General features: G+C 44.9%; 2 non-coding genes and 1 pseudogene across 2 annotated transcripts; all 3 read right to left on the bottom strand.

Annotated features, from left to right (window-relative positions):
• On the bottom strand, positions 1 to 27,091 carry LOC120047257 (annotated as a pseudogene).
• LOC120048931 lies at positions 21,696 to 21,984 on the bottom strand. Its single transcript, XR_005477080.1, has one exon. It is a non-coding gene; the product is annotated as a small nucleolar RNA U85 (small nucleolar RNA).
• LOC120048929 lies at positions 25,084 to 25,395 on the bottom strand. The gene has a single exon (XR_005477078.1). It is a non-coding gene; the product is annotated as a small nucleolar RNA U85 (small nucleolar RNA).

Genomic DNA, 27,091 nt, shown 5'->3' with positions numbered 1-27,091 from the left:
TCACTGGGATGATGTCATGGCAGTAGGAGTGTTTGTCATCACCAAGGTGACTAGAGGTTGCCGGTGGCCACACATCTCCCCTGCTCGGAACACAATGATGTCACGGGAGGACACCTGTCAGGGTCAAAGGGCAAACAGAAACATGACAATAGCGCCCAACGGGTACAGTGGCTGGGGAGGACCAATTTTTGAAACTGGACCTACAGTGGAGGTCATCCTCCATCGGTCTGGTAACCCCAGCACCCCATCAGTAGGTGTGTATATCCCTGCACTGCATTTGTGTCATAGCATCTCTGCTGTGTATGTATAGTGGTCATTGCAAAGCCTCACTTTCCATCCTGTGTGTTTATAGCCTCGCTCTACACTGTGTGTTTATAGCCTCGCTCTACACTGTGTGTTTATAGCCTCGCTCTACCCTGTGTGTTTATAGCCTCGCTCTACCCTGTGTGTTTATAGCCTCGCTGTACCCTGTGTGTTTATAGCCTCGCTCTACCCTGTGTGTTTATAGCCTCGCTCTACCCTGTGTGTTTATAGCCTCGCTCTACCCTGTGTGTTTATAGCCTCGCTCTACACTGTGTGTTTATAGCCTCGCTCTACACTGTGTGTTTATAGCCTCGCTCTACCCTGTGTGTTTATAGCCTCGCTCTACCCTGTGTGTTTATAGCCTCGCTCTACCCCTGTGTGTTTATAGCCTCGCTCTACACTGTGTGTTTATAGCCTCGCTCTACCCTGTGTGTTTATAGCCTCGCTCTACCCTGTGTGTTTATAGCCTCGCTCTACCCCTGTGTGTTTATAGCCTCGCTCTACCCTGTGTGTTTATAGCCTCGCTCTACCCCTGTGTGTTTATAGCCTCGCTCTACCCTGTGTGTTTATAGCCTCGCTCTACACTGTGTGTTTATAGCCTCGCTCTACACTGTGTGTTTATAGCCTCGCTCTACACTGTGTGTTTATAGCCTCGCTCTACCCTGTGTGTTTATAGCCTCGCTCTACCCTGTGTGTTTATAGCCTCGCTCTACCCTGTGTGTTTATAGCCTCGCTCTACCCTGTGTGTTTATAGCCTCGCTCTACACTGTGTGTTTATAGCCTCGCTGTACCCTGTGTGTTTATAGCCTCGCTGTACCCTGTGTGTTTATAGCCTCGCTCTACCCTGTGTGTTTATAGCCTCGCTCTACCCTGTGTGTTTATGGCCTCGCTCTACCCTGTGTGTTTATAGCCTCGCTCTACCCTGTGTGTTTATAGCCTCGCTCTACCCTGTGTGTTTATGGCCTCGCTCTACCCTGTGTGTTTATGGCCTCGCTCTACCCTGTGTGTTTATAGCCTCGCTCTACCCTGTGTGTTTATAGCCTCGCTCTACCCTGTGTGTTTATAGCCTCGCTCTACCCTGTGTGTTTATAGCCTCGCTCTACCCTGTGTGTTTATAGCCTCGCTCTACCCTGTGTGTTTATAGCCTCGCTCTACCCTGTGTGTTTATAGCCTCGCTCTACCCCTGTGTGTTTATAGCCTCGCTCTACCCCTGTGTGTTTATAGCCTCGCTCTACCCTGTGTGTTTATAGCCTCGCTCTACACTGTGTGTTTATAGCCTCGCTCTACACTGTGTGTTTATAGCCTCGCTCTACACTGTGTGTTTATAGCCTCGCTCTACCCTGTGTGTTTATAGCCTCGCTCTACCCTGTGTGTTTATAGCCTCGCTCTACCCTGTGTGTTTATAGCCTCGCTCTACCCTGTGTGTTTATAGCCTCGCTCTACACTGTGTGTTTATGGCCTCGCTGTACCCTGTGTGTTTATAGCCTCGCTGTACCCTGTGTGTTTATAGCCTCGCTCTACCCTGTGTGTTTATAGCCTCGCTCTACCCTGTGTGTTTATGGCCTCGCTCTACCCTGTGTGTTTATGGCCTCGCTCTACCCTGTGTGTTTATAGCCTCGCTCTACCCTGTGTGTTTATGGCCTCGCTCTACCCTGTGTGTTTATGGCCTCGCTCTACCCTGTGTGTTTATAGCCTCGCTCTACCCTGTGTGTTTATAGCCTCGCTCTACCCTGTGTGTTTATAGCCTCGCTCTACCCTGTGTGTTTATAGCCTCGCTCTACCCTGTGTGTTTATAGCCTCGCTCTACCCTGTGTGTTTATAGCCTCGCTCTACCCTGTGTGTTTATAGCCTCGCTCTACCCCTGTGTGTTTATAGCCTCGCTCTACCCTGTGTGTTTATAGCCTCGCTCTACCCTGTGTGTTTATGGCCTCGCTGTACCCTGTGTGTTTATAGCCTCGCTCTACACTGTGTGTTTATAGCCTCGCTCTACACTGTGTGTTTATAGCCTCGCTCTACCCTGTGTGTTTATAGCCTCGCTCTACCCTGTGTGTTTATGGCCTCGCTGTACCCTGTGTGTTTATAGCCTCGCTCTACCCTGTGTGTTTATAGCCTCGCTCTACCCTGTGTGTTTATAGCCTCGCTCTACCCTGTGTGTGTGGTGCCTTCTCTCCCTCATACAGTGAGCTACAGTCTGTCAGTACCATCTGCTCTCAGCCCCCTGCAGCCTCTCTGCCATAACACATAACACCAGCAGGCAATGCACACAAAAGTTCAACACATGCTCTGATCACCAGCAGATTAATCTCAGCACCCAGGACCAAATCTCTCATACGTGCTGGTGTTGTCTGTCATAAGAGACTACCTACAGATACACAGGCATGAGCATTGACCTGATTGGCTATAGCCTGTTGTAGTACTGAGTCTGGTCTCCCTCAGTGTCTGATACATTTGTACTCGGTCTCGGATAGTGAGGACTCGTCATTTCTTCCCAAGACCAGAGTAAAAAATGTATAATTATCAGCTTCCATTCAGTCAGCACATAGAACCGCTTCTCCAGGCCAAATATATAGACTCCTTTCTTGAAACATGAATATCTTAACAGCCTTTTTATCTATTATAGGAAGTATGTTTGCGCAGTGGAATACGTATAGTTTTGATTCTGAAAGGTTTGTGATTCTGAAAGGAGATCAACCTTAATACCAGTGCACTCATGTAGGAGAGTGCACGTTTTGCAAAACACAAAGGGCCGGTGGTGGAGTTTTGTTTCAGTGGACATTGCATATACTCACTTAATCCCTACTGTTGCGTATCAAAGTAGTGTAGTGGACCTATACGATTTATCAATGATGTACTACAATAGAGAAATGATGCACCAAGTAGCCTACACAATCACAAAGAACGTGAAACATATTCACATGCGCGCTGCACATCGCCTAGTTTCAGAAGAATATAATCTGCAGACAGTAAGAGTGTGCAGCTTCAGATGGTTTTGAGCTCAGAGAAGAATGACATCGGTAGCTGGTAGGGTAGGAAAGACGTTTCAACTTATATCTCCCAGTAAATGTTAACCAAGGCAACAATGGGTATGCAAACCAGGTGTTGAAAAAGTTTAGTCAGAAGTGTTGGTTAGTAGGCTATTTGTAATGTGCTGTTTGCATCAGGGGCGCAGACATGGATGGGCCTGGGTGGACAGAGGCTCACCCACTGGGGAGCCAGGCCCTGACAGGCCCACCCAATCAGATTGATATGGTTTAAGCATTGTTGTGGACTTAGAAAAAATAGACAAATGTGAGGGTCTATTTAAAAAGGTGTGATTTTGAAGGTGAAAACCTGAAAAATCTATAGAAAAACTCATTAAAAAAAACAGATTTTTCACACAGGTGCCTTTCCTTTGCTGAGCGGGACTTATGGGAAGTTTTTGGCAAAATTAGAGTATACCCACATCTACGCCACTGCATAGAACCGATGGAAAGACAGCAGTCACACACAGCATGATGTTAAAGGATAAAAAGTCCAAAAACTCAGACATAAGTCAGTAGGTTCCAGTCATAAGAAAACAAAAACACAACCATTAAGCGTTTCCCAATCGAAATGTCCAACTATTACTTCAAGGTGCAAATAACATTTCACTATCACACAAAGTAACCAGTGACCTAAAGTGGAACTGACAGTGTTTTAACTACTTTGCATATTTGAAAAAAACAAACAATTAATAATATCAATAAAAAATTCCCAGTTTATGCTACAAAATCAACTTTATAAGAGGTTTAAAAAAGAGGTTATATTTGACTCATTGTTCCATGAGGTACACTAAGGCATTGTTGGCAGAATAGATGGATGCAGTTCAATGCATGATTATAATTAATCAATACACTTCTTGGTAGTCCAAAAAATATTGCTATCAGGTTGTAAATCACAGCTGGCCTGGTACATTGTTTTCTGCCTCCATTCGGGAAGCACTGTTTTAGTTTCAATGACTAAATAACCTGGACAAAAACGCACAATTTAATTTTTTATTTCACCAGGTAGGCAAGTTGAGAACAAGTTCTCATTTACAACTGCGACCTGGCCAAGATAAAGCAAAGCAGTTCGACACATATAACACAGTTACACATGGAGTAAAACAAACACACAGTCAATAATACAGTAGAAAAATAAGTCTATATACAATGTGAGCAAATGAGGTGAGATAGGGAGGTAAAGGCAATAAATAGGCCATGGTGGCGAAGTAAATACAATATAGCAATTAAAACACTGGAATGGTAGATTTGACAGATGAGTGTGCAAAGTAGAAATACTGGGGTGCAAAGGAGCAAAATAAATAAATACAGTACAGGAAGAGGTAGTTGTTTGGGCTGTTTATAGATGGGCTATGTACAGGTGCAGTGATCTGTGAACTGCTCTGACAGCTGGTGCTTAAAGCTAGTGAGGGAGATAAGTGTTTCCAGTTTCAGAGATTTGTTCGTTCCAGTCATTGGCAGCAGAGACCTGGAAGGAGAGGCGACCAAGGGAGGAATTGGCTTTGGGGGTGACAAGTGAGATATACCTGCTGGAACGCGTGCTACAGGTGGGTGCAGCTATGGTGACCAGCGAGCAGAGATAAGGCGGGACTTTACCTAGCAGGGTCTTGTAGATGACCTTGAGCCAGTGGGTTTGGCGACAAGTATGAAGCGAGGGCCAGCCAACGAGAGCGTACATGTCGCAGTGGTGGGTAGTACACTGCTCAAAAAAATAAAGGGAACACTAAAATAACACATCCTAGATCTGAATGAATGAAATATTCTTATTAAATACTTTTTTCTTTACATAGTTGAATGTGCTGACAACAAAATAACACAAAAATGATCAATGGAAATCAAATTTATCAACCCATGGAGGTCTGGATTTGGAGTCACACTCAAAATTAAAGTGGAAAACCACACTACAGGCTGATCCAACTTTTATGTAATGTCCTTAAAACAAGTCAAAATGAGGCTCAGTAGTGTGTGTGGCCTCCACGTGCCTGTATGACCTCCCTACAACGCCTGGGCATGCTCCTGATGAGGTGGCGGATGGTCTCCTGAGGGATCTCCTCCCAGACCTGGACTAAAGCATCCGCCAACTCCTGGACAGTCTGTGGTGCAACGTGGCGTTGGTGGATGGAGCGAGACATGTTGTCCCAGATGTGCTCAATTGGATTCAGGTCTGGGGAACGGGCGGGCCAGTCCATAGCATCAATGCCTTCCTCTTGCAGGAACTGCTGACACACTCCAGCCACATGAGGTCTAGCATTGTCTTGCATTAGGAGGAACCCAGGGCCAACCGCACCAGCATATGGTCTCACAAGGGGTCTGAGGATCTCATCTCGGTACCTATTGGCAGTCAGGCTACCTCTGGCGAGCACATGGAGGGCTGTGCGGCCCCACAAAGAAATGCCACCCCACACCATGACTGACCCATCGCCAAACCGGTCATGCTGGAGGATGTTGCAGGCAGCAGAACGTTCTCCACGGCGTCTCCAGACTCTGTCACGTCTGTCACATGTGCTCATGTGCTCAGTGTGAACCTGCTTTCATCTGTGAAGAGCACAGGGCGCCAGTGGCGAATTTGCCAATCTTGGTGTTCTCTGGCAAATGCCAAACGTCCTGCACTGTGTTGGGCTGTAAGCACAACCCCCACCTGTGGACGTCGGGCCCTCATACCACCCTCATGGAGTCTGTTTCTGACCGTTTGAGCACACATGCACATTTGTGGCCTGCTGGAGGTCATTTTGCAGGGCTCTGGCAGTGCTCCTCCTTGCACAAAGGCGGAGGTAGCGGTCCTGCTGCTGAGTTGTTGCCCTCCTACGGCCTCCTCCACGTCTCCTGATGTACTGGCCTGTCTCCTGGTAGCGCCTCCATGCTCTGGACACTACGCTGACAGACACAGCAAACCTTTTTGCCACAGCTCGCATTGATGTGCCATCCTGGATGAGCTGCACTACCTGAGCCACTTGTGTGGGTTGTAGACTCCGTCTCATGCTACCACTAGAGTGAAAGCACCGCCAGCATTCAAAAGTGACCAAAACATCAGCCAGGAAGCATAGGAACTGAGAAGTGGTCTGTGGTCACCACCTGCAGAACCACTCCTTTATTGGGGGTGTCTTGCTAATTGCCTATAATTTCCACCTGTTGTCTATTCCATTTGCACAACAGCATGTGAAATGTATTGTCAATCAGTGTTGCTTCCTAAGTGGACAGTTTGATTTCACAGAAGTGTGATTGACTTGGAGTTACATTGTGTTGTTTAAGTGTTCCCTTTATTTTTTTGAGCAGTGTATATGGGGCTTTGGTGACAAAGGCTGGGAATGTCAATACAATCAAACTAGCAAGGGCAATGATCACAAGTCAATCATAACGTAGCTAATAGGCTAGGGTATCTATTTATGTAGCAAGCTAAAAACATGGAGCTAGATATAAACTGTTAGGACAATGTTATGTCATTGGAGTGGGTGAGTGACTGATTTTCCCCTCATATCGTTTTTCGGTGGCCACCCGTGCCAGCTACCTCAGATCATAGGCGGGTCCAGCTGCGCTATAATAAGCGTGGTTTACTCAGATCCCAATTTCAGATCACCTCCTCGTTGTCAAAAATGTCGTGGAAATTCAGTACTGAGAGAGACTTGGTCATTTCTTCAAACAATCATCTTTATTTAATATTGATTAATTATTGCAATAATGAGGCTGGTCGACCCCACACCCTTGAGTGTTGGACCGAGTAACCTAACCTTTACACAAATGCAGAGTACTATATATAGCTGAGACTAACAATGCGCAGTCATGGTTGGTTCAACCCCCCTCATGCAGACCAAGGAGCATCATAATCCACTCTGGGTTCAGCCTGTCGTTATCTGCACGTGGGTTGTTGTCTTAACCCCACCTTGGCTTAGTTTCCCAGATGCAAGGATGATTTGGAGACAATGAGGAATTGTTCTAAACCCCTCCTGGCTATCTCTATCTCGGTTACACCCACCACATCTTGTCTATGTAATGCAGTCTTTAACTCATTTGTCAGCTCAAGCCATCTCTGGTGACCATACACCCAGATTAGCTGCAGGGAACTAGAGTGGAGACCATACAAACACAGACACTAACAGGACAGAAATATCCTATCTATTATTAAGCATTAATTGCAAACTATTAATATCAAACAAATCAGGTAAATATGTAATATTTCTATCACACTTTACACAGCTAGAGATGCAGGTGTCATTTGGTTAGCTAGCCAGTTAGCTTGGGTGCCTGGTTGGGACAAGCATGCATTGGCAGGCAAGCTGCAGAAGGTCGAGGAGGCTACAATTCCCCATTGTTTCAGTGCAATGTTGATGGCCAACTAGCTGAAAAAGTTTGAATGTTTATCTACTGTTCCGTTGTTAGATTTGAGCTCATCTTGCTCTGGCATTAGTTGGTAATCTTGTTGTTGATGTGCATAACTAAGGGAGAGAGCCTACCTTTTCACGGTTGTTTGATCAATAGGACATTAAAGTTTCCAAATGTAAGAGGAATCCCGTGTGTTTATATATTTGCAGAAATCCATTCAGGTGTATTTTGTGGTTTTTGGTGAATGCGTTCTAATGATCCAAAGTCTAACTGTTGCAACTGCCTGTAAACACAGTACAATAAATGAAAACGTGAAAATGACCTTAGATAAGTGGTCGCTTGTAAAAAATAAAATAAAAACTATTCTGACAAGTGCCACATTCTTCCAGGGGGAGTATATTTAACCGATGTGAAATGGCTAGCTAGTTAGCGGTGGTGCGCGCTAATACCGTTTCAATTGGTGACGTCACTGTCTAGCTTTAGCTTTTGTTGTCAACTAGTTTGCAGCTGATTCAGCAGGTGTTATCAAAGACGGTGTTTGCTAATTTATTAGCTTCTCCCTTTTCAAGAATAATTTACTTGCTCTGAGACCTTGAAGTAGTTGTTCCCCTTGCTCTGCAAGGGCCGCTGCGGGTAACGATGCTTCGTGGGTGACTTGTCTGTGTGCAGAGGGTCCCTGGTTCGAGCCGGAGAGGGACGGAAGCAATACTGTTACATATATTAAAAGATTTGTTGCTAAAATGCTGCCAGTTTCACTTTAAATGCAAGTGTTTCACACACAAGTTGTTTTCAAAGAGATGGCTAACAAGCAAGCGCTGCAATAAAACTCAAATGTCCATCTGGTGAGATGAACTGTAAATTATTCCTGAAAAGGGAGAAGCTAATAAATTAGCAAACACCGTCTTTGATAACACCTGCTGAATCAGCTGCAAACTAGTTGACAACAAAAGCTAAAGCTAGACAGTGGGAAAACTACTGCTTGCTATTGCTCAGTGACCCTTGGCCTTCGAGGCAGAGGTTTCTATACGTTTTTGTAAAAACAGTCCCACTCAATAAATCAAAATGTGATTGGTTGATTACACTTCCACTCAAAAAGGTTTCCCTAATACAGTTGAATGGCAGATACCTTTACCTAGCTTCTGATGGCTTTTTTCTTGCTCGATTTATCTCCCCAGAGACCAGCAAAGATTCAGCGACATTCTCCAGTAATACAGTATAATGAACACAATAAATCAAGCAGTTTGACAAGCTCTTGCCTCCTAAAAACATCTTCAATATCCCTTGGTACAGGCATTTGTTTAGGTCACACCAGTTGAGGCCGCTCTCGGTCATCTCTGCATAGACATCTCTCCTCCAAGTGTTCCAGGATTGACCTCGTTTCAACTAGGGGTTCCATTTCAGGAAATTCTGAACCCCTAAGGAAAAACTGGACAGGAATCCATTGAACTACTACTAAAAAGTGCCGTTGTATTGGACACGCCCCACAGAAACCAGCCACCAACATCACTCACCAGCCACCAACATCACTCACCAGCCACCAACATCACTCACCAGCCACCAACATCACTCACCAGCCCCTGAAATGGAAGTAGTTTATTTTCAGGCATCGTTAGTTTCTCACAATATATTCACAAGTCTTCATCCAACACAAAATGTCTGTCAGATTGGGTTTATAAACTCTGCGTTGGCAAACTATATTGTTAGTCTGAAGTCAGCAAAGGTGTTTTTTCCCTTTACATAACTCAAAAACAGAATTGCACTCGTGTCATTTAAAAGGAGGGAGCGAGTGGGCGGTAGAGTGGGTGAGAGGAGAGGGAAGAGACTAGCTACAAAAGAGAGGGGAGGGGGTGAAGCTACAACGCATGACGATGTCAGTGAAGGAGGAGAGCGACCGAGGAACGTAACATAGGCGGAGAAAAAGCATAGAACAGGAGGGAAGAGGTGTGTGGGAGAGGGGAAGACCTTGGAGATCAATTACAGGAGGTAGAGGGGTAGAGATGGAGCACGTGTCAGAGGGAGAAATAAGGAGTGACGTCGCGTAAAATAACATGCTCTCCTTCATTTTTAAAAAGCGTTCCACTCTGCTAACCAGCACCTCGCCTAAATAGGTGTGCGTTTCTTTCGCCTCTAAAATAACATGCTACCATTTTGTTCAGGTGTCAGGCACATCATAAACCAGGTGAGAACCGGGTAAAAGGTTTGGGATAAAAAAAAATATTACGTAAGTGTTTGGGGTGAAAACAGCATGTTACTTTAAAACTTTTCTTAGTAAGTGCCAAATTGTCCTCTTTAGTTGTCAAAACGTAAATATGAAAAACACCCCCACAAGTGACACAATTGAAAAGCCCAATGTCCTCTCAGAGGGCTTAATAAAGTGGCATGTATGGCCTCAGATACAGACCAAGAACTATATGTCCACTAGAGGACAAAATTTAATTGCTGGGTCTCAGGAGGATTTAGGTTAACTGTTTAACAGGTTTAATAACTAACAGAATATTTCAAGCTGGCAGAAAAAGGAGAGCATGGAGGAGTAAGAACGGTAGCAACCGTGTCTAGCCAAGCTGTGACAATCCAACCTGAACACACACTATTTCACTGACCAAACACACAATGCAAGAGAAGGGCATTCAATACTCCTTGTAATGAGGGCATAAATCTGACTCCACTTGCAAACACACACGGATGACAGAGGTAGTGTGGTTCACACCAAAGGTTATTAAAAAGTCTTGATTCAGCTACAAAAAGACTGAGTCAATTTATTTAGTGCTGACTAGAGGAACATATCAAAAGATTTAAAAAAGTTACTGATAAAAGTAAAAACATGACAAAACAATAGAACATGTGACATACAAACTAAAAGCAGAGGGATCAGTGTCGGAGACGAGCACGTCGAGAGGTGCGGACGATGGGTGTGGTTACCTTAGGTGTCTCACCTCTCTGCCATGACAAGTATAGGGGGTCACAAAGCTATCGTCATGGCGACTGGCTACAGAGGGCTTGGCTTGACCTTTGAGGGGAGAGAAAGAATATCATGGAACATTAGCTAAAGTCTATGTAATTGGCAAAAATAAATACATTCAGGAGGGAAAAATTCACTATCTACCAGAAAAGTCACTACACTTGTGTGTGCGCACTCACCTCTCTTGGGCCTGCCACCCCGTCCCTTGTTGGGTAGTGGCGTGTGAGTGGTGTTCTGGCTGGGCCCAGCTCCCTCGGGCTGGTTCGTCTCCATCTCAGAGCTCTCTACGTTCTCCAGCCACGGGTGTGGACCGCCGTCAGACGCTTCTCAAACTCCTCCACCTGGACCTGGGGACAGAGACAGAAGAATCAGAATAAGACCTGGCATGTGTATTCATTTAGAGCACAGTCAAGAAATCAGTCTGGATAGTCAAAGAGTCAGGATAATGCATAGTCTCTCACTTGTCCCAAGTTCACCGTTATGTATATCTGAATAGGGGGGGCTAAGAGCTTTATGTGGTTTGAACAACTGAAAACTATTCTGTCAGTCAATACATACAACCACTATCATCAGTACCTTGCGCTGTGGCTTGGCTCCTCGGCGTAGCTTAGCAGTGATGGAGAGGAGAGGCTGGTAGACTCATGTCTCAGTCAGCTTGTCACTAACACTCCTGGAGCCTCTTCAGCCCTCGCTCACACAGAGACAGAGACACGGGCAGGTCACACCACTGACGCTCAGTCCTGGAGAGAGAATTGGGGGGGGGGGGGGGGAATTAGGAAATTTGATTATTCACTTCCAACAAATAGTCTTTCAAGAACAGAGGAAGTCTGACCTGACATTTGCAGATATCATTCTCCACCCATGGTCTCGCTGAGTCACTGTCTGTGGCTTAATCTAAAATGCCTTTTCTGTGGAGGTCTGCGCTTTGAATGACGAGCCAGAAAGAGGGAGAGTTGGCCCCGAGTTCACTGAACAGACGACCTAGGCCTCGGATAATCCTGAGACTGAGAGGAACTAATGCCAGCCGTTATGATACGGAGTGGGAGAAAAGAAATTAGGAGATAGGAAGAGCGAGGGGAAGACGGGCTGCTCACTTTGCGGTCCTGAAGCGCTGACACAGCTTCTCCACCAGAGACTCAGTCTGTCTCTCCTTAGTGATGTAGGAAAACAGCTGCCTGAAAACAGAGACAAAGAGGGAAACATTCAAATAAGGCATGAGCAGAAGAAATAAGGTGAGCGCAGAAGACTGTACACACAATACACACAGTGAGCACAGAAGACACTACACTGATCACAATACACAATATACACAGTGAGAGCAGAAGAGGCACACAGCTCAGTGTGGACACCACTCACTTCATGATGGTGTGGAAGTCTTCCTCGTTCATGGCTCTCTCTGGGTCTGACAGTCTGCTGATGATGTCTGGGAACAGGTTGCAGATGACATTGTCCTGGGAGGAGAGGAGAAGCCACTGTCTGGTTTAGAACATTGGAGGATCCATTACACTCAGTCTATGTAAAAAGGTCCCCAATACACCAACACAGATTTACAGTGCATTCAGACCACTTGACTTTTCACACATTTTGTTACGTTACAGCCTTATTCTAAATTTGATGAAATTGAAAATTTAAATCAAATCTACTTCGCCAAACGGTGATGATTTAACAAGCGCATTCGCGAAAAAAGCACTGTCGTTGAACCAATGTACCTAACCATAAACATCAATGCCTTTCTTTAAAATCAATACACAAGTATATATTTTTAAACCTGCATATTTAGTTAATATTGCCTGCTAACAAGAATTTCTTATAACTAGGGAAATTGTGTCACTTCTCTTGCGTTCCGTGCAAGCAGTCAGGGTATATGCAGCAGTTTGGGCCGCCTGGCTCGTTGCGAACTGTGTGAAGAACAATGTAACAGCAATATTTAGACTTAGGGATGCCATGTTGTTTTCGAAATGATAGGTTTCCCGTTTCGACCATATTAATGACAAAAGGCTCGTATTTCTGTGTGTTTTTATAATTAAGTCTATGATTTGATAGAGCAGTCTGAGTGGTGGTAGGCAGCAGCAGGCTCGCAAGCATTCATTCAAACAGCACTTTACTGCGTTTCCAGCACCCCTTCGCTGTGCTTCAAGCATTGAGCTGTTTATGACTTCAAGCCTATCAACTCCCAAGATTAGGCTGGTGTAACCGATGTGAAATGGCTAGCATGTTAGCAGGGTGCGCACTAATAGCGTTTAGTCAAAGAGTCAGGATAATGCATAGTCTCTCACTTGTCCCAAGTTTACCGTTATGTATATCTGAATTGGGGGGGGGGCTAAGAGCTTTATGTGGTTTGAACAACTGAAAACTATTCTGTCAGTCAATACATACAACCACTATCATCAGTACCTTGCGCTGTGGAAAGCTGGTGGTTCCTTTTAACATGAGTCTTAAATATTCCCAGGTAAGAAGTTTTAGGTTGAGGTTATTATAGGAATTATAGGACTATTTCTCTCTATACCATTTGTATTTCATATACTTAACTCAGGTTAAAAGCTTTCATATGTTCTCATGTTCTGAGCTAACTTAAACGATAGCTTTTTTTACATGGCACATACTGCACTTTTACTTTCTTCTCCAACACTTTGTTTTTGCATTATTTAAACCAAATTGAACATGTTTCATTATTTATTTGAGACTAAATTGATTTTATTGATGTATTATATTAAGTTAAAATAAGTGTTCATTCAGTGTTGTTGTAATTGTCATTATTACAAATAAAAAACCATCCGATTAATCGGTATCGGCTTTTTTTGGTCCTCCAATAATCGGTATCGGTATTGAAAAATCATAATCGGTTGACCTCTAATCTCCACAATGCTCTGTTCATCTTTCCCTCTATCCTTACTAGTCTCCCAGTCCCTGCCGCTGACAAATATTCCCACAGCATGATGCTGCCACCATGCTTCACCGTAGGGATGGTGCCAGGTCCTCCAGATGTGACGCTTGGCATTCATGCAAAAGAGTTCAAACTTGGTTTCAGACCAGAGAATATTGTTTTTTCATGGTCAGAGTTCTTTAGGTGCCGTTTGGCAAACTCCAAGCAGGCTGTCATGTGCTTTTTACTGAGGAGTGGCTTCCGTCTGGCCACTCCACCATAAAGGCCTGATTGGTGGAGTGCTGGTTGTCCTTCTGGAAGGTTCTCTCGTCTCCACAGAGGAACTCTGGAGCTCTGTCAGAGTGACCATCGAGTTCTTGGTCACCTCCCTGACCAAGGCCCTTCTCCCCCGATTGCTCAGTTTGGCCGGGTGGCCAGCTCTAGGAAGAGTCTTGGTGGTTCCAATCTTCTTACATTTAAGAATGGAGGCCACTGTGTTCTTGGGGACCTTCAATGCCGCAGACATTTTTTGGTACCCTTCCCCAGATCTGTGCCTCGACACAATCCTGTCTCTGAGCTCTACGGACAATTCCTTTGACCTCATGGCTTGGTGTTTGCTCTGACATGCAGATGTGGGACTTTATATAGACAGGTGTGAGTTTCCAAATTATGTCCAATCAATTGAATTTACCACAGGTGGTCTCCAATCAAGTTGTAGAAACAGCAAGGAGATCAATGGAAACAGGATGCACATGAGCTCAATTTCAAGTCTCAGCAAAGGGTCTGAATACTTATGTAAATAAGGTGTCTAAAAACCTGTTTTTGCCTTGTCATTATGGAGTATAGTGTGTAGATTGGATTAAATAAACATTTTAGAATAAGGCTGTAATGTAACAAAATGTGGAAAAAGTCAAGGGGCCTGAATAGTTCCCTAAGGCACTGTATTTTCCAATCAAATAGACATGCCTGGAATTAACGCTGTGTGTGTACCTTGGAGGCGAGCTCGTTGAAGAAGTTGAGTGCGAGGCTGGCGATGTGTGTCTGGGGGTCGATGAGCAGTACAGCCACCTCGCTGATCTGACCTTTGACCTTCAGCACATCCTTCAGCACTAGCTGGATCAGAACAGTCACTGCAGTCTGCCTCACCGCCGGGTTCTCGTCACTCAGCCTGGGCAGGGGAGACGGGGACATGTTATATGATGAAACAATATTAAAAAATGGCATGCAGGTTTCTTCTCTAATCATGATACCATGAAAGAGAGAGACTGGCCAATCAATGACATGACAGATTAAGCAATCGATTACCTGGGTGAAAATACTACCAGCCATACATTGGACCTGAAGGCTTCGATGCCAATACCCCTGACTGGCATTAACCATAATCCTCTGCAGACATTTCAGATGTACGTGTGGGAGGTAAAGGGCCTCTACTCTGAGGGAGCACTAAGACAAAAGGCTGCAGTGTCTCCCTGGCCTCCATTGTTCTAAACAGGGGAATTAACCGCATACACTGGGAAGGGATGAGGCCAGGTGAAAAAAATAATAATAAGCAACTTTTCCTCCAGCCGTGGATTAGGACATTATCCAGAGGAACCGGACTCGCCGGGTGTGTGGTCTGCTATACAGTAGACTGTCATAAGCCACAGCTTGGTGTGTGGTCTGCTATACAGTAGACTGTCATAAGCCACAGCTTCAGTATAATTAACTAGGCATGTAAAACAGTGCATTACCATTAGAGTAAAAAAGAAACATGTTTAATACCCTTATCAGTCCTCTCCCAGAGAGGGCTGTCTGTCTTTGAGGAGACCCAACACAATGGAGGTGTGTGGGAGACAATTACTGACTGCTACAAAACACTTACCATGAGGAAAAACCTGAGGATTAGTGTTCATAGTGAAAAGCCTGGAAAACACTATTCATCTGAAACACCTAAAACGTAAGAATAACCAAGCATCATAATTAGCACTATACAAAGACAAAAACAGAACGAGTGGAATGAAGAGATAACGAATTGTAATTAAACTTAATGGGGGAGGGGTATGGCTTCAGTGCATCTCAATGTGGGAAGAACAACCAGCAATCATCATTAAGCTTTCTTCAATTAAGTCCCCATCCTTCCTATGGAGTATAACCTATGGCATCACCTGAAATGATCCCATTTCTCCCTCTGATCTACTCATTGTATAATTATACCACCAACAAGTAGTTCTGGACACAATCAGAACCTTCACGTTGTTCTAGACCTTACAGAAAGTTCAGTTATTTCTGTTCAAATTTTAAAAAATGAAGTATGCACGAGCGAGCAGACCATGGTTGACACAGTCCAGAAGAGCAGTTGGAGTTCTGAAGAGCACAGTACACTGTACTGTCGTGCTATAGCAACATCAGAGGTCAGAATGATAGTGGAGGACATGACAGCATTTTACAATGCTTCCTATTGGTTTTTTCTGTTCTGAACATATGGAAATAAGTTTTTTCGATCAACTGGTTCAGTAGACTGCAGCAGCAGCAGGACTGGAGCGTGTGAAGGAATAACATTAGCAGACAACCAGACATGGAACGAGCTTGTAGCCCTCAGCCATCCTTATCTAATGGCCATGTTTACCTAAATTAAAAAGCCACACAATCCATAGTACACACAGCTGGGTAATTAAATAAAGATCAGATTGTTTGCTACTTCCATATTCTAATCTATAAACAAGTTCTATTAGCTGCTTGGTTAATATTTAGTCACTGAATGACAGTGGCTTGTGGGGGTGCACACCTGGTACAGAGTCTCTGGGTCCAGGTGTTTGGGTTACCTGGTACAGAGTCTCTGGGTCCAGGTGTTTGGGTTACCTGGTATAGAGGTTCTGGGTCCAGGGCTCCAGGATGTTGGGGAAGCGGACGGTGAGGTCTCCCAGGCCGATGATGGCGTTGGCCCTGACGACGGGCAGAGAGGAACGCTCCAGCACCGTGAACAGGAGACGAATGTGCTCCTCACACGAACTGACAGAGGAGAGGGAACAGAGGTTGACAAAGAGGCACACACCACAGCCACGCAAAGGAAAACTACTTAAAAACAAAGTTAGTCTGGGGTGTAGTCTGACCTGATCATCATGTACCGTGAGAGGGCCAGGCAGGCAGCGGTGGTGAAATGGGGGTGGCAGTATCTCCCTGGGGAACTACACACCCTCACCAGCAGGAGCAGGAACGAGCACAACAGGTTCTCTTCTGGGGGGGAAGGGATGTGGTTTTCAAGGCAATTAAATCACATCAGGAAAAATTTACTTCGTTTTGAAAAGGTTAAGCCTTTCTTACCAGCCAGCAGCTCAGTGTCACAGATCTTCCTGATCAGCTCAGTGTCACAGATCTTCCTGATCAGCTCAGTGTCACAGATCTTCCTGATCAGCTCAGCCTCGGTGTCCTCAGCAGAAGCACCCATCAACTCAAGTTCTTCCTCCACAGAACTGTCATTGGCCGCTTGCTGTGGGAAACATGGATCATGACAGTTGATTAAGAACTCCTTGTTCATGTCTGGTCTACTGGAAAGTTACAGCGATTTAATCTAAATGAGTAATTAGGAAGAAGATAGCTGTTGTTCTTAAACCCCTGATGGGAAGAATCATCAAGACCTGTCAATCACCGCGTGAACAAAATTAAACTCATCAAGCGTTTCCCAGGGAGAAAAATCACTGATTGGCAAGACAATCCTACTCACCAGGGACTCACGTGGCCTCTTTACTAATCAACATCCTGTTCTGATAACATTTGGTTTATGAGATGCAATGACAATCAATTTGACACAAATAGTAAAAGCCTCTTAAACACAGAACACGTGTATAAACCCAGCAGTCTCATTACCACTAGGTTTGTAGTATCCTAATCTCATGATTGACCATTATGTGAATTATTGCCATCATTGGTTTGGGTTGTATAAAAATACTGGACATCATAAACAGTGTTTTCATTCCATGTCCAGACTGACCTTGGCCTTATGGGAGGGCGCCTTCGCCCCCCTCTCTTCTGTCTCTCCTCTCCTCCTCCACAGCTCAGAGCTGACGCTGCGCTCCAGGTGGGACACCTGCCAGAACGCCACGCAGCCACACAGACAGCAGCTGGGCCAGGGACTCGCAGCTCACCGCAGGGACTAGAGGGACAGGGACACACATCACTAACACACCGTACTGATCATAAAGTACCTATACAAAATACTGGTCATCATAATACACTACCACACTGGCAGAGTTCAACAACTAGGCACAGTGAAAGAGCACCAGACAACTGGAGAATGTCATCTATTCATACTACGTTGAGAAGTTATTTTACTAGAGTGCACCAACTATCGAAATAATCACTCCGTCTCTCACCTTGTTCTCCCTGCTCCTCAGGGTCCTGAGATACACCCGGAAACTGGCTGACATCCTTGTTTGCTAACATCTCCCCGCCCTCCACGATCTGGTCCAATAGCAGGCGAGAGCAGCGCTGTAGGATGCGGGAGCAGAGCTGATCTGGGGACTCGGACAGGAAGTACAGCAGACGGACAGCCTGCTCCATGAAGCTCTGCCAATGAGGGTCCGGCATCACCACACCTGGGGCGGGACCAGACACAGTCAGGGGCAAAGACAATACATTCTCCCACTCAAGAGATGATGTGTACACACATACACCTTCAGCGATGGCCTGTGTGAAGCAGGTAAAGAGCTGGTTGTCCTGAGGCAGTCTGAATGGAGCTCCTTTGGATTGCTGGGGAGGGACAAATCAACTCAATCACTTTAAACATTCAAATGTCTATAGGTCTGACCCCATTTAGTAACCTGGTAGATTGTTTCGTCTAGGCTTGTTGGTCAACAGATATTTCTTTAGTTGAGCAGTTGCAAATATCTTTATTTTTTCATGATACACAAGACACCCTTCTGATTCCCACCAGTCTCAGTGGACTAATCCATTGCAGATGCCACGGGGAAGGCACAGTACATCACTAAGACATGAGCTACTGAAATTGTAAATGGTTAGACAAAGGAGATGATCGTGGACTACAGGAAAAAGCAGGCCGAACAGGCCCCCATAAACATCAACGGGGCTGTAGCGGAGCGAGAGCTTCAAGTTCCTTGGTGTCCACATCAACAAACTATCATGGTCCAAGCACACCAAGACAGTCGTGAAGAGGGCACGACAAAACCTTCTCCCCCTTAGGAGACTGAAAAGATTTGACATGGTACCCCAGATCCTCAAAAAGTTCTACAGCTGCACCGTCGAGAGCATCCTGACCGCTTGCATCACCGCCAAGTATGCAACTGCTCGGTATCTGACCTTAAGGCGCTACAGAGGGTAGTGCGAACGGCCCAGTACATTACTGGAGCCAAACTTCCTGCCATCCAAGACCTCTATACCAGACAGAGTCAGAGGAAAGCTCATAAAATTGTCAGAGACGCCAGTCACCCAAGTTAGACTTCTCTGCTACCGCACAGCAAGCAGTACTGGAGCACCAAGTCTAGGACCAAAAGGCTCCTCAACAGCTTCTACCCCCAAGCCATTAGACTGCTGAACAATTAATAAAATCACCAGACTATTTACATTGACCCCCCCCTCCCTTTTGTTTACTGCTGCTACTCGTTTACATTTACATTTAAGTCATTTAGCAGACGCTCTTATCCAGAGCGACTTACAAATTGGAAAGTTCATACATATTCATCCTGGTCCCCCCGTGGGAATTGAACCCTGGTCCCCCCGTGGGAATTGAACCCACAACCCTGGCGTTGCAAGCGCCATGCTCTACCAACTGAGCTATAGTCACTTCACCCCTACTTACATGTACAAATTACCTCAACTAACCTGTACCCCCGCACACTGACTCGGTACCCCCTGTATATAGCCTCGTTATTGTTATTCTTACGGTGCTACTTTGAATATTTTTTTTTAACTTTAGTCTATTTGGTAAATATTTTCTTAACTCTTCTTGAACTGCACTGTTGGTTAAGGGCCTGTAAATAAGCATTTCACAGTAAGGTCTACACTTGTTGTAGTCGGCGCATGTGACATAAAGTTTGATTTTATCTATTTTGTAAGAAAATGGTGCAACACTAATAAATATAATATTTTATAACAAATGCGGTTTCTCACGCGATGGATAGCGGGAAAAAGCGCTGTCTTGGGGTTCTGAAACGTAATCTCCAGTGCACCGTTGAATTTCCCTTTGTTGCAATGTGCATAACAGCGAAGTTAACCAGCATATTGGTGTTGAGAACAATGCGGCAGAAGCAGAGTAAGGAGACGAGAAAACAGCCCTTGCCTTCACTTTGTAAGAAACTTGAGGAAACTAATTAAGATATATAACCCATAGCGTAACTGTTAAAACGTGCCTGGCATGATAAATCATCCACATCTACAGAAATCCTGTTTGTTGCCAGTTGGAGTCTTTAATAGCCTACTGATTCCGTGAGCACCAAGCCTCACACAACAAGAACGTCAGATTAAGCAATTTCACAAATGTGGCTGTTTTTAAATCTTTGCTATGCTGTATTAAAGGCTTTAGATTTTTGTTAGAACAGACTCTGGTATTACTTACAATTTAGCGTTGTTTACACGGTTCCAAACAGGCAGAAAACACTAATCTAACAGGACGGGGAAGAGGCGCAGCCATGATGGGTGGGCACAGGTCCACACACTACGGAGCCAGGCCCAGCCAATCAGAAAACATTTTTCCTTACAATTAAAAACCAAAATACTGCTCAGCATCCCGCCTCCCCCTCAGACGATCTCACAGGTAAAGAAGCTGGATGTGGAGGTCCTGGGCTGGCGTGATTACATATGGTCTGCAGTTGTGAGGCCGGTTGGGTGTACTGCCAAATTCTCTAAAAGAACGTCGGAGGTGGCTTATGGTAGATAAATTAACATTCAAAACAACTCTGGTGGACATTCCTGCATTCAGCATGCCAATTGCACGCTTCCTCAAAACAAGCTTTTTTGCATATGGACATTTTTGGGGATCTTTTATTTCAGCTCATATTTCAGCTCAAGAACATGCATACAAACATGCTATCAGTTGCTACACAGCAACTTTAGTGTGTGGTGCACAAATGAGGTTCCTGGCAGTATGTAAATTCACTGCTATGTCTACACACAACAAAGTAGTAAACTACATCATTTAAATTATGCCCAGGCTCCAGATTAATCAATCATCTCGTCGGTGCTCGGCCCTCCGCAGAACACACACGGTCCCAGTCTATGAGGGATAATGTGTGTGGGAGGGAGGGTTAGAGGATGTGAGGGGAGGATTAAACAGGTTATGAATGCTGCCTGCGTGGAAAGAGGCGGCACGGTATTGTCCAGTACAGTGTGGGTGGACTGCAGATAGTCATCCCCCATCAGGCAGTGACTGTCTTTGAATCTTTGACCGAATGTGTGTTTACAACGCTCGTTCATTGAAAACCCTGGCGGTGAGCCCAGATTTATAGGTGGTCGTGACTTCGACTCAATGCAGAGAAGTCAGTGTACTCTGCTGTGCTCCTATTCAGAGACCAAATGCGCCAGCATGCTTCAGTTCGGCTAGCCAAATGAGTGTGATTGCATACTCCCTTAAAGACATTCACTTGAACGAGAAAAAAGCGTCCATTTTGAGTCGCCGTAGCCAGTACACTTCCTCAAAAAAGTCTGAATTAATCTAAGATAACGTCAAAATGAATGACCGATTCCTGAGTTTATGCTGAGGATATCCTTTTGTTTTTGCATCTAAGATGTTTACTGAAGTATTTCGATGAAAAAATGTGCATGAGAATGGGTCGTCTCTCGTTGAATGACAGACTATTGAAGAATCCCTACTGTTGACCAATCACCGACAAAGGGGTGTAGACTTGGTGCCCCCGAACTGAAAAAAAAGAGAAAAACTTTGAAGTCTAAAATAAACAACGTCACAAGATGTAATAATATATGCACGTCTTCCGAAGTGGTACGGCTGGGAAGCATGCAGGCGCCTTAATGAGGTTTAGTGGACAAATTAACCAACGCCAGAATTTTGAGTCAAAGCCAAGTGCCAAAGGTAGGAGTTGCCAACAGGTGCAGACCTAGGAACAGTTTACCATACATCAATAAGGGAACATTGTCATTGGGAGGTTAAGTGCAAAACTTAACTTGGATCAGTCTCATATTAAACAAAGATTAAGATCAATGTATTCGTCAATTGCCCACAGGGTCCAACTGAAATTTTACTTCCACTTTAAACCCAACCCCTCCGAAAGACACATACAGATGTAGAAGCCCTCAGATTAACAAAAGAAGAGCTCATGGACTCCTGAATATGGAGGTGGGTTTCTCCCTGCCTCAGATTAACACACCAGTCACACTGTCAGCACCCTCCCACTATTCTCTACCGTGTTTCTTCAGCGGGAGAAAAGTGTGGGTGGGTCCAAGTCACTGTAGGCCGGCCCTTACAGCAGAGCAGCCAATCTCCGCTACACTGCCAAGATTACCGGCCAATCAAGACAAGGGAGAACCCAACCTCCTCGTTCAGTTGGCTCGCATTCGCCTTGGTCTCATCATTGGGCAAGAAGTCAAAGGGGACTTAAAGACAGAGGTGTGGAGTTAGAACCTGTGTTTGTGTGTGGGCCTTACCGTGCAGCCATTCCCAGAAGCAGTACTGCTGCTTGTCTGTGCAGGCTGGAGGTCTCTCGTTTGCCAGTGAACCTCTCTCACAGAACCTGCACTACCGTGGACTGCAGGCTGCTGCCACCACCAAAAAACTCCTGGACCTGGGACAACACGAGAGAGATGGTGTTGGAACAGATTAGATGAGAGAGAACGGGGTTAATTATTGATGACAGGATGGATGGAGAGTAATCAGTAAAGAGTAAGGGCTAACTCAATCACTGGGTAGTATTGATGACAGGATTGATAATAAAAGATGGTAATAAGAGAAACTCACTATCTCCTCCTGACACTGGATTGTCCCCAGAGAGGCATCCACCATCAGTTCAGACAGACTGTCCACTAGAGTCTGAGCTTTAGCCCTGAGAGAGAGAGAGAGAGTCAGGGACCAGAGCATAGCCCATTGGAGGTTGATGAAGTCGCTCCAAGACATTGTTCATAGGTCAATCGCACAATTTCCCACCTCAACTTCTACCTTGAGTCTGCATCTCTTTCAGCAGCAATGTGCTGGTGGGAGCAAGATTAACAAATTCACAGCAGAAAATGTAATACAGGGTGTGTTCACACAGGCAGCCCAATTCTGATATAGATATTTTTGCACTAATTGGTCTTTTGACCAATCACAAATCTTTTCACAATTTCAGAGCTGATCCAAATCGGTCAATAGACCAATTAGTGTAAATAAGATCAGAATTGGGCTGCATGTCTAAACACAGCCTGAGAGTTGAAACCTCTTGGGGGAAATGGCTGAGGTGCTGGAATGAAGATTGCAGGTTGCCAAAAAGGCTGTTTCAGCAGACAAGACAATTCCATTTACTCTCTATACCATTTTACATGGGAAGATATTACCATTTCAAAAGTAACTTAACCATCTGAAATTGGTAGTGGGATCGAGGGACCTGAGGGGGTTGATAGAAAGTGCCTGTGGCAACAGTTTGAAGGTGTGACAGCGTACCTGGTGTTATCTCCCTGGGGGTTGAGGTAGAGGCGTCTGTAGGCCTGCACCACAGCATCTTTAATGGCAGCGTCAGTAGACCAGACCAGAGGTAGCATCTTCCTCACGCCAGTCAGAGTTCACCACACTGAACTCGTATACTGTCACACAGAACTGCACCGCCTCCTGGACCACTGAGACACACATTCATTCCTCAATACCCCACACATTACATTGTCTCAGAATACATGCATGGAGTCATTGGGGTAAGATGTTGACTGTGCCGGTGATGAAGGTATGGTAATGCGGGTGTAGGTAAGATGAGGTGTGTTTGTACCTGACGTAGTCTTCCAGTAGAGCATGGTGTTGATGACAGCGATGGCTCTCTCCACCTGCAGGGCAAAGCTCTCAGTGTCTCTCAGATACTGCAACAGCATCTCCTGTTTCTTCAGCTCGCTCTCCTCCACCCCTTCCTTCCCTCCATCCCCTGCTCCCTCCTTCTGGGGGGTGGAAGGCAGGTCCTCTCTGATCTCAGAGGTGTCCTGGTCAGGACCTGGGGAGGAACAGAGAGGTCAGATTAGAAAAATGTTCTCCTGAGAGCAGATGTGAACATCTTAACTCCTGCCACAGTGAGAGCACACATTTGTTCCAGTCCACATGATTTAACTAAATAGTGGTCTAAAATGAAGACCAGTGTTAGTTCTCAGGTGTTAGAGCTAGGTTTGGGTGATTCACCAGTAGAAAACATTATCACCCACTCCATCAGTAATGCTGTCATCTAGAACTACACCTCCTACACTGCTAAAAGCCCACAGCACTAGATTGACCTTAATTACATTTTGATTGGTTATATAATACTCTTATTCTAGCACTGATTTCACCACTTGTTTTTGAAGGCTTGGTACTGAATAATTTGTTTAATCCATATGAAAGTGTTTTGATTGAGTGAATACGACTCTTTTAGCAGAGTGCTAGTTAGTTCTGAATAGAGTTTACTTACTAGACTTGTATTATGAGGTTCTTTCAAAGTGCACTTATTGTAAGTCGGTTCTAGATAAGAGCATTCACTAAATGACCCAACATTTTCAGAATGCTAACTTTCCCCCCTCCCTTTCTATCTCCTACACTAAACCAATACACGTGCCTCGTGATGTGATTGACAGACGGACAGAGTTCAGTACCTTTGAAGAGCAGGGCCAGTGTGTCCAAGAGTGTCTTGGGGGTGAGAGTGGTCAGAGACGAGAACATCTCAGACTCTGGGAACTGGCTGTGGGCTCGCACACACAGACGCACTGCATTCCTGACACACAATCAGTTATGTGATGACTGTAGAGATCAGCTTGGAATCTCAGTTCTATAAACAGTTGATCCTGATTTGTTACAAATCTAGTCCCCTGGGCAGAGTGTTTCAAAAGTTATCCATCTGATCTAGACTATCAGATAGCATTAAATTGATAAAAATAGAATGAATAGAACACGAGTCCCCCCCCCATTTCATTTTTATGCATTTAGTCCTGTCAGATAGGCAAAATCCAGATAGATCATCTTTGAAAAACTAGGCCCGGTATTTAGATATTGTTTCATTTTACCGGTATTTGTTGACGCGGAGGAACTGGGCGATCTGTACGGCGGTGGCCCTGTCGTCTTCCTCTCCATCCTCCTCCCTCTCCTGCTGTTCCCCCTCTACCTCACTGGTGGGCTCCAGCTTGGCTGACGGTGAGGAGCAGCTCAGCCTCCATAATGGCCCACAGCTCGGCGGCTTTGATCACTGCCACTGGACGGAGAGACCAAAGGAATATGGTGAAATGGGAAATCAACAATAAAATAATTTTGCATCATGATGATGTGGCTGGTGACACTGCTTCTCAAAAGTCCAATATCTTCAAAACTTGACTGCTGACGTGCAAAACATTTTGGGACTATCAGTGGATTAACGGAGGGGGAAAAAATGAAAAAGAATTTGAGCAGAGTTTCGCTTTAATAATAAATATATAGTTTGGACAAAAGAGGCAGAAGATGAGGTAGAGGAGTTCAGAATGAATGGATTCTATTTCTATGGTTACAAAGCCCTCAGATTAACAAAGAGCGCTCACGACCAACTGGATATTGAGGAGAGGTGGGGTTCTCCCTGCCTCATGCATAAAGGCAGGCAGACACAGGCAAACAGACATCAGTCACACTGTCAGCACCCTCCCACTATTCTCTACCGTGTTTCTTTAGCGGAAGAAACGTGTGGGTGGGGCCAAATCACTGTAGGCCGGCCCTTACAGCAGAGCAGCCAATCTCCACTACACTGCCAAGATTACCGGCCAAACGAGAAGAGAGATCCCAACCCTCTTTCAGTTGGCTCGCATTCGCCTTGGTCTCATCACTGGGCATTATATAAAAGATAAATATAAAAGGTGGTGTGTATAATTTACCAGGTGCGTTTTCCTGCAGTCTCTCTCTAAGCTCGCGGAGTTTATCCGTCTCCTTCTCCAGGGGTTTCTTCAGGTCAGCACTGCTCAACTACAGATGAAAGAAACAATTGTAAGACACTTTGTATTGTGTGTGTACTTCACAGTAGTGGTTGTTCGTGTGCGCGCGCACCTTGCAGCTGTAGGGGTTGTGTGCGATGAAGGCAGCCAGTAGCTGGATGGCACTCTTGACCACATTGATGGATTTGTCCATCAGCCTTCCCACGGCCAAACCAATCCCTTTACTGTACCTGTTCAGGTGCAGAACCTGGGGGTAGAAATCACAGAGGACATGAGGAATGCTCAGTAATCCCAGAGGAAGTGATTCTCTCCTAGTCTCCTTTTCTTCAAAAACTGAATAGTCAGGTTTTTGCTGTAAATAAAATCATTCAAATAATTTCTGCGGGCTTGAGAAAATGACAATCAAATGGGAATCTGATGTTGAGGGACAATTCACTTCAAACCAGTACAGGAGTGTTGGTGACTTTACTGATGTTGAGAGGGAGGCAGGGCGGGAGGCAGGGCAGGAGGGCAGGGAGACGGACAGGCCACTCACCACTAACAGAGAAAACAATCAAATACGGATGAGAACGTCGACTGAATAGTGAGCACTAGCAGGCACTGGTATGCCATCATGTGAATAAATTGAGACATTTCAACACACCATCACAAACACTGACCTTGTATGAGTAACTCCATGGTGTCCTCTTTCACACGCATGTCCACTTTATGGCAGTGCCTGTGACATACAATAGAATGCGAGAAATTACATCATAGTTGAGGCAGGTTTAAGAAAGAAAAATAAAATAATTTGAGTAAATATAGCTACTCACTGCAGCACAGTGTAACCCGTGTCGAAGTGTTCCAGGATGCACAATGGACCCTGGTTTCTCAGTGCAGCCATGAAACCTGGAAAATATATAGAATAGTAAAGGAGTTTAGTTGCATGGTCAGATTTCAGGAGGACAATATTCTAACATTTGTAAGTCTAACAAACTATGGGATATTTACTGTTGAGATGGGAGGGAAGTTGTTTAGGGGAGACGACATCCTGAACCACGTACTGGTTAATGCCCCCAGTCTTCACCAGGTCACCCACGCACACAGGCACAAAGAAGTCCCACGACATCACTGTACACGAAAAAACAACTTGTTGTAAGCCGAGTGGTTGACATTCTAGGTAACTTTAACGTTAATTATAGTAAGCTACGTTCATTCCATGTAGCTATAAACAACTCACTCACCCTAACACACGTGTTCGCTAGTTAATGTATTAGCGAAGTTCGCTAGTTCTTTTGACCAAGTTAGTTGTTTGTTTCGATTTATTCGCGAACTAGCTAATGCTAGTTAGCTAACGTTACCTTAGTAGGCCACAGGATAAATAAATTAACGTAGTTAGCTAAAGTTAAGATAGCTACAGTATTTAACGTTATTTTTAGTCAACTTGCTGACTAGCTACATTTCATAACTAAGAAACTCCAGACATAAATAACGTTAACCAAGTATAACACACTTACCAATATTTTTTTGTAGCGCTGCTCAGTCTTAGCCACAATGTAGGATCTTTAGAAACTGTTGAGCAGATTGAAACAGCACGGTACTACTCTCAACGGTTTG

Source organism: Salvelinus namaycush, chromosome 5 (genome assembly GCF_016432855.1).
Source record: "Salvelinus namaycush isolate Seneca chromosome 5, SaNama_1.0, whole genome shotgun sequence".
In the NCBI taxonomy this organism is placed as follows: Eukaryota; Metazoa; Chordata; class Actinopteri; order Salmoniformes; family Salmonidae; genus Salvelinus; species Salvelinus namaycush.
The sequence above is the reverse complement of the archived record's forward strand: the minus strand, read 5'-3'. Positions and strand labels throughout refer to the sequence as shown.